Raw genomic sequence first — 14,635 nt, 5'->3', positions numbered from 1 at the left:
CCAGTGAACACATTCCTAACATACAGTCATTTGCTTCTTCTGGTACACTATAGTGAAAGAAGGAGCATCAACTCAAGAGTTAATTCAGAGTCACCTCTGCCCACTCCCCAGTTCCTGACAAAATTCATACTTCTGTTTCTGTGCTAGGACATCTAACATCCTACATTATTTACCGATTCATCTCACAGTCTATAATGAAACCTCCTAGAGAGCAGGGATTGTGTGCTGTTTCTTTTTGTAGTCCTGATACCTACTGTAGTATTTAAGTGCAAAGAAAGACTTTAAAAAGTTCATATATACATTAGTGACAAAGCTCAATTTCCTATATAATTCATTCTTATATTGAAATGAAATCTGCTTCCATGAAACATCCATCTGCTATTGAAATTTTATATCTGGAGCAAAAAATAATAAATCTATTCTCTCTCACTGGAAGGCAACTTTCATGAGCCTTGTACCATTCAAGCTTTCTCATCTCTAAAAGTTTTGGAGGAGTTACTTCTATTTTTCTTCTTAGGTTAGTGCCCAGGCATCTCACTACGCTGTTACCATAACTACATCTCCTCAACTATTTCTGAATAATGGACACCTTTGAAGAGTCTAAATCTGCTGAAAGTCATAAATTCTCTGTTCAAATAAAGTAGCATTTTTCACGTTCTTGTTCACTCCACATTTAGAACTTACATAGTTTATCTTACTCTTGTGAAATTCCTGTGGTTTCAAGCCTGTCAAGATCATTCTCCATCTTAATTATATTACTTAAATTTTAGATGGCAGTTTTGTGTATTTGAAAATCTGATAATAATGTATTATGTCTTAATCTAAATTGCTAATACAGTTGTTTAGCAGAGCAATACACGCTAAAAAGTACCATGGCATTAGAAACCTCTTCCACTTTTACACTGGCTATTAATCGACACACTTCGAGTACAGTTGTTTATCCAGCTAAGAACCTTCTGATGTTCATGCGGCCCTCGTTTTCTCAAAGTGCTTACAGCAACATCACCAGGCCCTATAGATGCCACACTACAATGAAGTGCCCTGCTCAGAAAAGAAAACGTAGCATATAAATACACATATTCTTCTACCCAACATGTATAGCAACAACTTAGACCACAGATTGGCAAACTTTTTCTATGAAAGACCAAACAGTAAATATTTTAGGCTTTATGAGCAAACATACAGTATCTGACACTTATTCTTTTTTTTTAACTGCTTTATAAAACTGCAACCTTGCTGAGCTTGCAAGCCGTACAAAAGCAAGTTACTGGCAGGCTATGGGCCATGAACTGTAGATTGCTGGACATCATTTCTCCAATTTCGAAGCAAATGGCCTATTAGTGAAGATAAACATTTAGCCAAAAATTAAAATAGGCAACTATTTGATGACAGTTGTGGTAGGTGTCATGGCAGAAAAGCATCATGTGCTGTAACAGCTTATAACAGCAGCCCCTAGCAGAGACTGGGGGCGGGGGGGGGGCGTGTCACAGAAAACTTCCCTGAAAAGGTGACATTTACAGAGAAATAATGGGCGAACACCAGTTGCCTGGACAAGGAAGAGCATTTCAGTGAACAAAAGCAGCATGTCCAAAGACCCAAAGGTAGGAGGGAGACTGCCATGTTAGTGAAACTGGAAGAATACCATATGGTTGTTGTCAAGTCAGGACGGGAGAAAACCTGGCACATCAGCTTTGGAGAGAGACACCAGGCAGGATAATGCAGGTCTTGGAAGGTCATGCCAAGGATTCTGGGCTTTGTCATAAAGGCAACAGGTAGTCATCAAATGGTTATAAGCCATGAGTGACACTTTCTGTACACTCTTTCAGCACAAAAGCCTGTCTTACATTTGCTATATATTCCCACAGTGCTTTGTCAGCTTTCTATGGTCTCAGCTTAAAAAATCACGATAGTTTGTATCAATGTAAAAATAATGATTAATGAACTACCACAGGCTGGCTAGTGGCTTGTTATTTTCAAGAAAGGAGAGGGGAAGGAGAATACCACCAATATAAAATTTGCCTGTATATACTCCTGTGGAACTAATTAATGTGGAATCATTCTAAATTCAGATCTATTCCAAAACAAAAACAAAAAAAACCACACCAGTGTTCTATTTTACAACTGCCTCTCTCTTGAACTTCTCCAAAAATTGAAAATGTATTCCCAACAGTCCCTCAAAGTCTTAACTCATTTCAGCATTAACCCAAAAGTCCACAGTCCAAAGTCTCACCTGAGACAAGGCAAGTCCCTTCCGCCTATGAGCCTGTAAAATCAAAAGCAAGCTAGTTACTTCCTAGATACAATGGGAGTACAGGCATTGGGTAAATACAGCTGTCCCAAATGGGAGAAATTGGCCAAAACAAAGGGGTTACAGGGCCAATGCAAGTGCAAAATCCAGTGGGGCTGTCAAATTTTAAAGCTCCAGAATGATCTCCTCTGACTCCAGTTTTCACACTGATGCAAAAGTGGCTTCCCATGGTCTTGGGCAGCTCCACCACTGTGGCTTTGCAGAGTACATCCTCCCTCCAGGCTGCTTTCATTGGCTAGCATTGAGTGTCTGCAGCTTTTCCAGGCACACAGTGCAAGCTGTGAGTGGATCTACCATTCTGGGGTCTGGAGGAAAGTGGCCCTCTTCTCACAGCTACAGTAGGCAGTGCTTCAGTAGGGACTCAGTGTGGGGGATCCAACCCCTCATTTCCCTTCTGCACTGCCCTAACAGAGGTTCTCCATAAGGGCCCCACCCCTGCAGCAAACTTTTGCCTGGACATCCAGGCATTTCCATACATCTTCTGAAATCTAGGCAGAGGTTCCCAAACCTCAATTCTTGACTTCTGTGCACTCACAGGCTCAACACCATGTGGAAGCTGCCAAAGCTTGAGGCTTCCACCTTCTGAAGCCACAGCCTGAGCTCTACATTGGCCCCTTTCAGCCACAGCTGGAGCATCTGGGATACAGGGCACCAAATCCCTAGGCTGCACACAGCATGGGGACCCTGGGTGTGGCCCACGAAACCACTTTTTCCTACTGGGCCTCTGGGCCTGTGATGGGAGGGGTTTCCATGAAGGTCCCTGACATGGCCTGAAGACATTTTCCCATGGTCTTTGGAATTAACATTAGGCTCCTTGCTACTCATGCAAAGTTCTGCAGCTGGCTTGAATTTCTCCTCAAAACATGGGTTTTTCTTTTCTACTGCATTGTCAGGCTGCAAATTTTCTGAACTTTTATGCTCTGTTTCCCTTCTAAAACAGAATGCTTTTAACAGCACCCAAGTCACCTTTTGAATGCTTTGCTGCTTAGAAATTTCTTCCGCCAGATACCTTAAATCACCTCTCTCAAGTTCAAAGTTTCACAGATCTCTAGGGCAGGGGCAGAATGCCTCCAGTCTCTTTGCTAAAACATAACAAGAGTCACCTTTGTTCCAGTTCCCAACAAGTTACACATCTCCATCTAAGACCACCTCAGCCTGGACCTTATTGTTCATATCAGGATCAGCATTTTTGTCAGTGCCATTCAACAAGTCTCTAGGAGGTTCTACACTTTCCCACATTTTCCTATCTTCTTCTGAGACCTCCAAACTGTTCCAGCCTCTGCCTGTTACCCAGTTCCAAAGTTGCTTCCACATTTTTGGGTATTTTTTCAGCAACACCCCACTTCTGGTACCAGTTTACTATATTAGTTAGTTTTCATGCTGCTGATAAAGACATACCCAAGACTAGGAAGAAAATGATATTTAATTGAACTTACAATTCCACATGCCTGGGAGGCCCAGAATCATAAAGGGAGGTGAAAGGCACTTCTTACATGGTGGTGGCAAAAGAAAATGAGCAAGAGGCAAAAGCAGAAACACCTGATAAGCCCATAGATCTCATGAGACTTATTCACTATCATGAGAATAGCAAGGGAAAGACTGGCCCCCATGATTCAATTACCTGCCCCTGGGTCATTCCCATAACATGTGGGAATTCTGGGAGATAAAATTCAAGTTGAGATTTGGGTGGGGACACAGCCAAACCACATCAGTGATGAAAATAATAAGTACTGGATGGTATTGGAAATTCAAAACAGGAGTAGTTAACATGAGCTGGAATATTCAAGGATGGATATAAAGAAAAAGCAACACTTGACAAGCTTTGAAGTAAAGGTAAGACTTGGAAAAGTAGAGGGAAAAAGAGAAATTTGGGTACAAGAGTAATGTGCATTCAATAAGATTCATGAAATGACAACCGGACATACATTTCTTTAGAGTGTGGATAGAGCAGTATAGAGCAGAAGTTAAGAGCATGAACTCCAAAGAGCCAAATTAACAATGTGAATTTAAAAGATAAGGAATGATACCTAAATGAAATGGACTTTCACCCCACCAAATCTTACTGCAAAGCAAAACCAAAAGTAAAAAAGCAGTAGCCCATTTAAATAATGAAAATGGCAATGATGATGAAGATTTATATAACATTTTGAAGTGTATTAAGTATTTTCCTTTTCACAAAACAATTCAGTAGAAAAAGCAGTTCAGACTGAAGTATAATATCTGTATTATGAATCAGAAAACTGAAGTTCAGAAGAGTTAAGGTTTACTATGCTTATTTAAGTCTTCAAAGCTATTCCTATGATCCTGGATGGATGTTTCTGCTGCCACAGTGATTAAAATGCTCAATGTTATGTGCTGATACTCTGGATGTGATTGGTGAAGGTCAGTGAAAAAAGACTGATATAATAAAAAAGTATAATCTATGGTCTCAGATTTTAAGTTTATATCTTAGCTTATTAATAAAAAAGTTCAATAATAATCACTGTTTCCTCTTACTGGAACAAAATTTTAAGGTTATAATGATGTGCATTTACCAGACTAAATGAACTAGAGTTGACTCTATCTATAGTGAGAATGAATACTTAACAGCCTGAAAGTCAAAGAACCATAGGGTTTAGCAAAGCACAAGTGAAGATCTGTAAATTAAGTGTGTTGTAACTCTCTATTCATTGTGGTCTGTGGTAAGTCAACTAACTAATCTACTTTTACTAATTCTACATGTGACACTAATTACAAAAAAATTAACACTGAAATGTTGTATTTCCTCAAATTTGGAAACTTTTAGGCTATTATTTCAAATAATTCTAAAAGCCACAATATTTTCCATTTATTAGATGAACTAAGTCTTTTACTTGTATTGCTAAACTCTAGATAGTTGCATTCCAATTTATTTCTCCCATTTCTTACCTTGGATTTCCTTTTATCCAAGGAAGAATGTTTTATTTGGTTAAAACTCTTTTCTTCTGTTATTTTTGTTCTCTAGAATGGAAAGATGCTTCTAAAGTCCCTGGTTCCTCTTTGTTTGATGGCTTTGGCCCACACAGTTGTGTCTTTCACTGAACCCCAGCTGCACTTTACTGTCAGCTTATTTGGTGTGAATAATCAGCTAAGATATAAACTCACAATCTGAGATCATAGATTATACTTTTTTTATTATATCAGTCTTTTTTCACTGACCTTCACCAATCACATCCAGAGTATCAGCACACAACATTGAGTATTTTAATCATTGTGGCAGCAGAAACATCCATCCAATCACCATAAGACCCTTAAAAATTTTTTATTATTCATTTTTAATAGTAATTCTGGTAATTAGCCTATTCGGCATGATGTGTGCCTCAAAGACAAACCAAAGGCCAGAAACTTCAATTGAATACCTGTCTGTTCCACAGTGGCTTTCAGGGACCTAAAAAGACCCTAATCCAACTAGGCAGAACTCATTGTACTCACTAAGAGCACAGGCACTAGGACCAGGATGCAGCTCTACCACTTAGATGCTATTTAACTTTAGGGAAATTACTTAATCTCCTCATGCCTCAAATTTGCCAATATGCAAAATAGAGTTGATAGTACCATCCCCAAAGCATTAGTTGTAATTAGGTGTCCAGTCTATGCTAGTTGTTAATTATTGCTTACGTAGCAATAGACTCAATACTATCAGATAGAGCTACTGAATGATGAAGAGTACAGCTAATTTTGAAGTTCAAAGCTTACAATCACTCCCTATGCAATGACTCAGTTACTTCCTACCCTCTTATATGTGTATGCATGGAACATTGATTAGTCAGGAATGTCATCTTGGCATGATTAACCACTGGCTTTCAGATTGTAGAAAACATTACTGCTGTCCTTTTAACATAGTGGCAAAAAAAAAAAAAAGAATTGTTTTCATTTCAGTTCAGTTCTAGAGAGTAAAACCAGCCCATTGGTGGGTAACACATGGAAAAACCAGGAAGCTCTGCTGGTGACTGATAAGGTCATGAGATTCTGCTGAGACACATAAATCAACCAGACACTGGATCAATCAGACAAGTGAGCTGGAAACAGTGGGGAGCTCCTCTCTTTCTAAAGAAGAACAGGAAAAACTTCCTCCCATGGTGTGACCTCTTCATAAATTTACTCTGCAGAGATTCCCTATTAAGAGGGAAATTGGGGAGCAGTAGAATCTGCAAATATGCCCCAACATGTAAAAAAAAAAAAAGTGTTGGCTGATCTTTTTATTAGCCATTTCAGTTGACAATACTCCTTCAAAGCTCCTAATAAAGCACTCCATATAAGGTAGAAAACTTTTTATTTAACTAACTGTACAGTCTGGCATATGTGCATTTAAAATTCTCTTGGGGGTTGGGGGAAGGAAAGGAAGGAGATATAGATCCAAGCTGCAAATGTGTTGAATAATATTCAAAGGGAACACTTGTCCAACTCTTTTCGCAATTTTTCTTTTTGTTCCAAATGCTGACCACCAAGAAGGGCTCTTGAGATGAAGCCATTTTTTGGTTGCCAAGGAAATTCCCACAGAGCCTGAAAAGCCCTCTCAGAGCTGGGAACAGCAACATCTTCAGTCAAAGCAAGAAGAAACAGACAGGTGGCCAAGTCTACGGCCACTGCACTTTTCACCTCCTTACTTCAGAATACAAGTGATTAGCCAGCTCGGACGTCCAATTAGATCAGGAAAATAAACTCAGTTTTAATCTCTATACTTTAAGCTTCTGAAAAAAGCCCCCAAAGTGAGCTAGGAGGCAAATGCTAGATACTGAGATTCTTTTCATTTTGAGTCACTAAGCTTTTAGTGGAGTGAAACGTAAAGAATAAACTCAAATCTGACCGGCAAACAGTATCTTAGCAGTGGAGGCGGATTCAATAAAGTATTTAAAGATCTAGAACATAACTCATATAATCTTTTGGGAAGGTAATTAAATTTGCAATACACGGTAATCCAGCAATTCTACTTATAAAAATTTCTTCTCCAGATATACTCATGAAAGAATGCAGAAAAATTACAATAAGGGTACTTCTTAAAGGCTTATTTGTACAGCAAAGAACTGAAAATATCTAGTCATAGAAGATAGAATCAATAAAATACGATTCATATATACTATATAGCCTTTAAGAAGAATAAGGTAGGTGTCCATGGTATTGTTAGGTTAAAAAAATCAAATTTTAGAACAATACAATCACATTTTCATTATTTATATAGAAATATATAAGTATTCATGTATCAGAAAAGTTCATTAGACTCAACTTCAAGCTGCTAATGGCAGTTGTTTTGAAGAATTTGAATTTAAGAATTTTCACTTTTTATTTTATTCATTTTTGCTTTGTTTAAATTTTACAGCATTGTATATTTTGAATCAGAAAATTCTAAAGTTTTAAAAAATATTGTGGATAATAACATGTTACTATAGTAAGTAAAGAATGATTCCATGGGTGGGACATAGTGGTTTGTGCTTATAATCCCAGCACTTTGGGAGGTCAAGGCAGGCAGATCGCTTGAGCCCAGGAATTCGAGACCAGCCTGGGCAACATGGCAAAACTGCATGTCTCAAAAAAAAAAAATATATATATATATATATATATACACACACAAAAAAAAAAATAGCTGGGTATGGTGGTGTACACCTGTAGTCCCCACTATTTAGGAGGCTGAGGTAAGAGGATAGCTTAAGCCCAAAAGGTGGAGGCTGCAGTGAGCCAAGATTGTGCCACTGTACTCCAGCCTGGGTAACAGAGTGAGACTCTGTCTCAAAAAGAAAAAAAAAGAATGATTCCCTATATATATTTACAATTACTATAAAGTTTTAAAAACCGTACTCTTAAGAGTGTTCACCACAACGTATTGCTGTTTTCTGGTTTTGTAACAATTTGCCACTTCCAAGAAGAAAAATGCTCGTTTCTTTTATGAAGTCTCTGTCAGGTGTAAGTAACTTGTGATGTGAGAGTATACGTCCATCAAAGATTATTGTTGACAGCATGCTACTGTTCTCTGAAATATATTCTAGTTATATTCCTTGTATTGGCATACTGGCAGAATGCTACATATTGAAAAGAGAAAAAAAGTGACATCAAATGTAAAACATGCCAGTTTATTAAGATATGCAATAGCTACAATTTCTTTGGTTAAATGTTGAATACAGGGATGCAGTGCAACCAGAGTTCAATTCTTTCATAGGAACAGGTAAGAATGTGGTGCAGAGCCCCTTTTTGGCTGTTCTGTCCTGTTCCTACACATCCTGATGTTCCTTTCTGAACCACAAAGACTAAGAAGGTTTCCTGTTACCATTCTTCAGAGAGGACTCCAGTGAAGGTTTCATGAATCATTTGTCATTAGCCAGTTGGCATGCCTGATGTTAGCCAACAATAATATCAAGAGGACCACAGGTGCAAATATAATTACTCAAAAATTCAATCTCACTATTCTTGGTGGCTCACACCCACTTCTAGTGCATTAAATATTTCAATAATTAATATTTACTAATTAATAATGTAATATAATGAACAGAACATGGATGACCTTTTAACTGGGAAACTCTTTTTCTTTCTTACAATATTTCTATGGCACAGAAGAACTTCGTTTGCTGATAGTAATAAGGTCTTAATGGCTTGGCTAACACACTAAGAAATGGGCTCTTATGGGTCTGTGAGCTCTCATTTTAATGCACTGGGATATTCATATAATACTTAATATAGGAATAACACCAGATGATCCAACACATTCACAAATTTCTCCATCCTATCACATTGCATCTCCAGTGAGCTTTTTAAAATGTAAATCAGAACATACAACACTCTAGGTAAAAATCCTAAGAGAATATCTCACTGCACTTAGAATAAAATAAAAAGGTCCTCCGGCATATTTTCCTGACCTGCCTGCCGCTGCACACCTGCTACATTTGCTCCAGCCACTTATGACATTTTTTTTCCTGTTTCTTGAACACATCATCTTCATTTCTGCCTTAGGACTCTACTCTTGCTTTTTGTTTAGCCTAGAAACCTCTCTCTCCAGATCCTCTCCTTACTGGCTAACCCTCTTACCTAAAATAGTTTTTCTGTACCTCTCCACATTACCCTGCTTTATTTTCAAGATAGCACTTATGATTATGTGAAATTATCCTACATATTTATTGTTTTTCTCATTTACAGTCTGTCTCTTCCTAAAAGTATGGAAGTTCCATGAGTCAAAAGATGTATCTGTTTCATTCACTTCTGGAACCCACAACTAAGAACATTTTCTAGCACAGAATATACATTTTGAATGAATGAATGAATGAATTCAAATCACAGCTGCATGCAGTGATGGGGTGTTTTAGGAGTTCAAATTTATTGTAGCTGCAGTTACTTAAAACCGTAGCTCTAAATTTCACAAAAGGCTCCTTTTTTCCTAAAATAATACACGAGATAGAGTTCAGTTTACTTCATATAGGATCATCTGCTTCAGTTTAAAGCTGCTACAAAACCCGTTCTTAAATGAATGCTAGTTTTCTATTCCAGAAAAATAGCTTTTAAGAATGTACAACATTAATAAATGCGGAGATGCAACTGTCACAATTTTAAAATACATACCTTCTTTAAATCAGTATTAATATCAATGCTCCTCAAACCCTACTAATCCGTGTCAACTGTTTAAGCTTTAAGAACATGGGAGAAGAGGCCGGGCACGGTGGCTCACGCCTGTAATCCCAGCACTTTGGGAGGCCGAGGCGGGCGGATCACAAGGTCAGGAGATCCAGACCATCCTGGCTAACACAGTGAAACCCCATCTCTACCAAAAATACAAAAAATTACCGGGCGTGGTGGTGGGCACCTGTAGTCCCAGCTACTCGGGAGGCTGAGGCAGGAGAATGGCGTGAACTCAGGAGGCGGAGCTTGCAGTGAGCTGAGATCGCACCACTGCACTCCAGCCTGGGCGACAAAGCGAGACTCCGTCTCAAAAAAAAAAAAAAAAAAAAAAGAATATTGGAGAAGCATAGAATGGGAAAAGGAAGCTATCTTAAGCCAAATTTCTTGTAGAGAGGGAAAAAATAATGACAAACATGTTTTGTTAATTATCTAAGCACAAGCTGTTCCCCTGTGAAAGGGGCCCAAGGATATCATTGCATGGCTATACAAGTTCCCCTCAGGGACACCTGGCTGAAGGAAAGCTGCAGGTGCTGAGCCAGAGAGATGCTCACCAAAGTCACCAAAACTGTAGTGACTAAGGACCTCTAAGGACCCTAACTACCTTCTCACAACACGCCTTTGTTCTTAGGTTTTCACAGATGTGATTCCATCTGGAGCTCCTCTCACATAGCAATGTCTCACTGCTCCCTGAAAACATGCTAAAGACAATTATTATAACCTCAGAAAATATGAACATTTCTTAGACACTGTACCTCCTCTGAGGGGTGAAGTAAGACCACCCATATTCAGTGTGAACTGTAGGTTTTTTTGACTGAGCCATGGAAAGGAAAAGGAGGTGCTTTTGTACTTTTCCTTCACTGTGAGCATGAAATAACTATTAATGCTAAAAGAAGCTTTATGTGAGCCCTGGGATGGAAATCTATGTTCAAAATCATTAGAAGAAGTCATCTCATGACTCACTCCTATATCATGTATGTGTAAGAAAAGGATTGGGGGTTATTCCCCCAATAATCACAGGATGTTTCCTTCTAGATTTCATTTTAAGATAGTTATGGCTTAGCAACTTTAAACTTATACACGGTTTAATGGTTTCATCCTCATACTTTCTGACAAAATATTTAAATTCAGGTCTATTTCTTTAAAAGACCAAGACTTCAAACACAGGAATCAACGCAGCAAAATATATTTAAACATAATAGGCAATAGACAGTGCTAAAAATGATTCTAATATGCTTTAGAAACTAACCTTAGGCAAAACTCCACCACAAGACCTATGGAATAGATTCTCAGATTAGCCAGCTAAATAATGAATATCACAGAAATAATAACCAGATAAGCAGTTACAAGGTTATGTGGACCTCAAGTGTCCCCCTGAGAATCTGCAGGCTATTTCTACATCTACTGCATCCACTGCAATCTACAGACTACAATTTCACTTGAGGTTGACATGTAATTGTGAGATGTTATAGCATTATTAACAAACCTGGAAAAAGTCAACCTTTTTAAAGCCATTGCACCACTAAGCACAGTATTTCTACAAGAGTTAAAGCTAAGGGGTAAAATGAAGAGAAAAGCTCTTTCTTATCCTCATAGATGAAGCCATATTCATATGAAAACTGTAACTAAAGCCACTGCATTTGATAAGCACCCACCTCACATGTAAATTTTTAAAAGAACAGAAAAAGAATAAGAAGAAATGGGAAAGCAAATCAAAGGCAATCAAGAAACATAATTAGATAACGTGAAAAATACTCCATAGCAACAAAATAGACAAGATTATTTATGTAGATTTACAACTAGATGAACTCCAGATGTATTTTTTAAATCTACTTCTCCACAGGTGTTTTTCTGCTTAATAAATGTAACATCCAAGTTGGAATATGGTTGAAGCATTGAATCACCTAAATTCTGGCTGTGCTCTTCTTCTGCTGTTAACTATTTTAAGCCATTTTTCAATAAAGCAGCCGCTACTGAAATCGTAAGCACATAGGCTTGGCAAAGCCAGAAAGAAAAAGTGCAGCCCACAGATTTGTTTCTTCTGTTTTCCCAAAACAGAATCTCATAAAAAATATGCCCTCAAATTCTGTCACTATGTAGCTGTCAGAAAGAGCAATTCTGTTCCTCTTCATAACTCTGAACATTAAACCCATTCCATTCTTTGTGCTACTAAGAAGTTAGATAGCTCCAGGAAGTCGCAAGGCACCATCACAACTGTTCAAATTGTATCCAGGCAGAATAATCAGTCAATCAGAAATTTCAGTCCTGGTCAAATGGAAGTTTTTGGGGCCAACTTGGACAAGTACACAAGACAAGTTTGAGTTCACTGCCAAGATCACTTCCAGGACACTGGCTAATTGATTATAAAAGCTTTCTCAAAACAAATATAAGCCTGGAAACCTTTTTTTTTCTTTCCTGTCCAAACAGAAAAGAAACAGGTTAAAAAAAAATAAAAGCCAGAGTTTATCACAGCTTCATCTTACTTGCAAATCCACTTTCCTTTTTCTTGCCCTAAAATGATCCAGGAGTTTTTGTATTTGAAGTTACCAAAATAGTAGGTATAGAAACTGAAAATGTTAGTTTGATTTCTGTACCTGTACCTTTGGTTGTAGAAGAGATTATGAATTAGTTACAAAAGCCTCTCTTCAAACTCTGGTAGGAAGAGAGAATGGAGTTTCTTCCTCTTTTGAAGAACTCATTGGATTAACTATATATACTATAATAGATACAAATTAGATTAATAGTTGCTCTTATAATTATATATTCATCAACCTTCCTTTGCTGGCTTTGAAAACAAAAGGAACATTCCTGAATTAAATTTTCCTTGCTTCATCTTAACATGAACACTGATGACTATGAGATGCTAGTGACAGGCACTGAAGATTCTGGTTTTAAAGACTCCATTCCCATGGGCTTTATAACAAAATCAATACCCACAAAAAATGTTCCACATATTTCTTCTACTACTGGAATCAAAATTTTATGTAATATGCATCTTAAGCCATCAGATTTCTTCTGCATACGCCCAGATATGCAAAGACCCAATAAGTTAGTAAATTTATCTGTCAGCATTTACCAGCTGCTTCTTGTCAAATTCCTGGCAAGAGGAGAGCTGCCCTTAATAAAAGAAGGCTTCCTCAAGAACTCCATCAACAAGATATTCCTAAGCCTAATTAGTACACTGCCTTATCCAGTATTAAGACTCATGGCAAACCTTACAAATAATCAGCATGGCTTGGTAAACAATGAATGGAGACAAAATGTGCAAAATAGATTTAAGAAAACTTCTAGTGGCCTGAGTTCTCCCTCTTCCACTACAGGTATGTATTTACCAATGTGCCCACATTTAAATGCTCTTCTTCCTGATCATTTCAAGAGGTAGACAGATGAAAGGAAGGTGACAATCTACATTAGTATCTGAAGGAGCAACTGAAGGAGTCAAGAATTTATCTCAGTGTAAAGCGGGAGGTAAGTAAAGAAATTAGTCCTGACCTAAACAGAGTCCCTCTTCTGGGGAACACAAATAAATAAATGAAGATAAGATGGATAACGTCAGATTTCAGAGCATCATAAAGGTCACCAAGAAGTCCTGAACTTAAAATGATGGGAAGCCACTATCCGTTTTTAATCTAGAGTAGAAAAATGAGGGCAACTATGTAAAAAGTATATTGAATTGAGAAAAAATGGGGACAAGGGATCAATTCCAACAGCTTTTCTAGCAATTCAGATCTGAGATGATGAAGACACTACTAGGGAGGGAAGGAGGGAGGGAGGGAGGGAGGAAGGAAGGAAGGAAGGAAGGAAGGAAGGAAGGAAGGAAGAAAGGGAGGGAGGGACAGAGGGAGGAGGGGAGCGGAGGGAAGGGGAGGGAGGGGAGGGGAGGGAGGGGGGGGACGGGAGAATGGAATGGAATGTACACCCTTCCCATACTTTCTAGAATTCACCAAGGCCTGTGAACCTCTATGACTACTACAAGTGCTGTCAGTTAAAGAGGAATACCTCATGAATATGGCTTCTTGAAAAAAATGAGCAAAGTGTGAAAAGAGGAATCTTCAAACTCACCCACTTAAAAGACAGAAAGAGAAAGAAAAGTCATCCCTCAGTATCTGCTCGGGATTGATTCCACAACCTCCATCAGATAACAAAATTGGACAATGCTAAAGTCCCCGATATAAATGGCATACTATTTGTATACAACCTACACACATCCTCATATACACTTTAAATTGCTCTAGATTACTTATAATACCTAATATAAATGCTATGTAAACAGTTGTTATGATGTATTATGTAGAGAATAATGACAAGAAAAAAAGTCTCTATGTGTTCAGCACAGACACGATTTTATTTTCATTCTGTCCATGGATATGGAACCATGGATATGGAGGGCTAACTGTACAATTAGCATATCAAGCATGAAGCCAGCTAGAACCATACTTTTCTACTATATCAAAAGACAAAATGGTAAGTTAAAAGAGCAAGAATCAGATATTTGAATTTCTGAGGTGAGTTATGTCTTATAGTTTCCACTTAGTGAAGAACAAAACTAGTCTCCATCATCACAACACTAGCCAGTTTTGGAACAAGTAGCAAGACCAGATTTTCTTGCTTCATGTTCCTTCTTCTTTCCAGTATATGCTACTTCCCCTTCAATCCTGGGGAAACAGTCATAGGATTTCTATGATATTTTAAATATACTGCTTTCATTTCTTC

General features: G+C 38.0%; 1 protein-coding gene across 6 annotated transcripts in view; it reads right to left on the bottom strand.

Moving 5' to 3' along the window:
* The window catches only part of SLC4A4 (solute carrier family 4 member 4), a 509,200-nt gene that overhangs the window by 160,737 nt on the left and 333,828 nt on the right, over nt 1-14,635 (bottom strand). The window lies entirely within an intron of this gene.

The sequence above is a fragment of the Nomascus leucogenys genome, chromosome 9 (genome assembly GCF_006542625.1).
Source record: "Nomascus leucogenys isolate Asia chromosome 9, Asia_NLE_v1, whole genome shotgun sequence".
Lineage (NCBI taxonomy): Eukaryota > Metazoa > Chordata > Mammalia > Primates > Hylobatidae > Nomascus > Nomascus leucogenys.
Note: the sequence above shows the minus strand (reverse complement) of the source record. Positions and strands in the feature narration are given on the sequence as shown.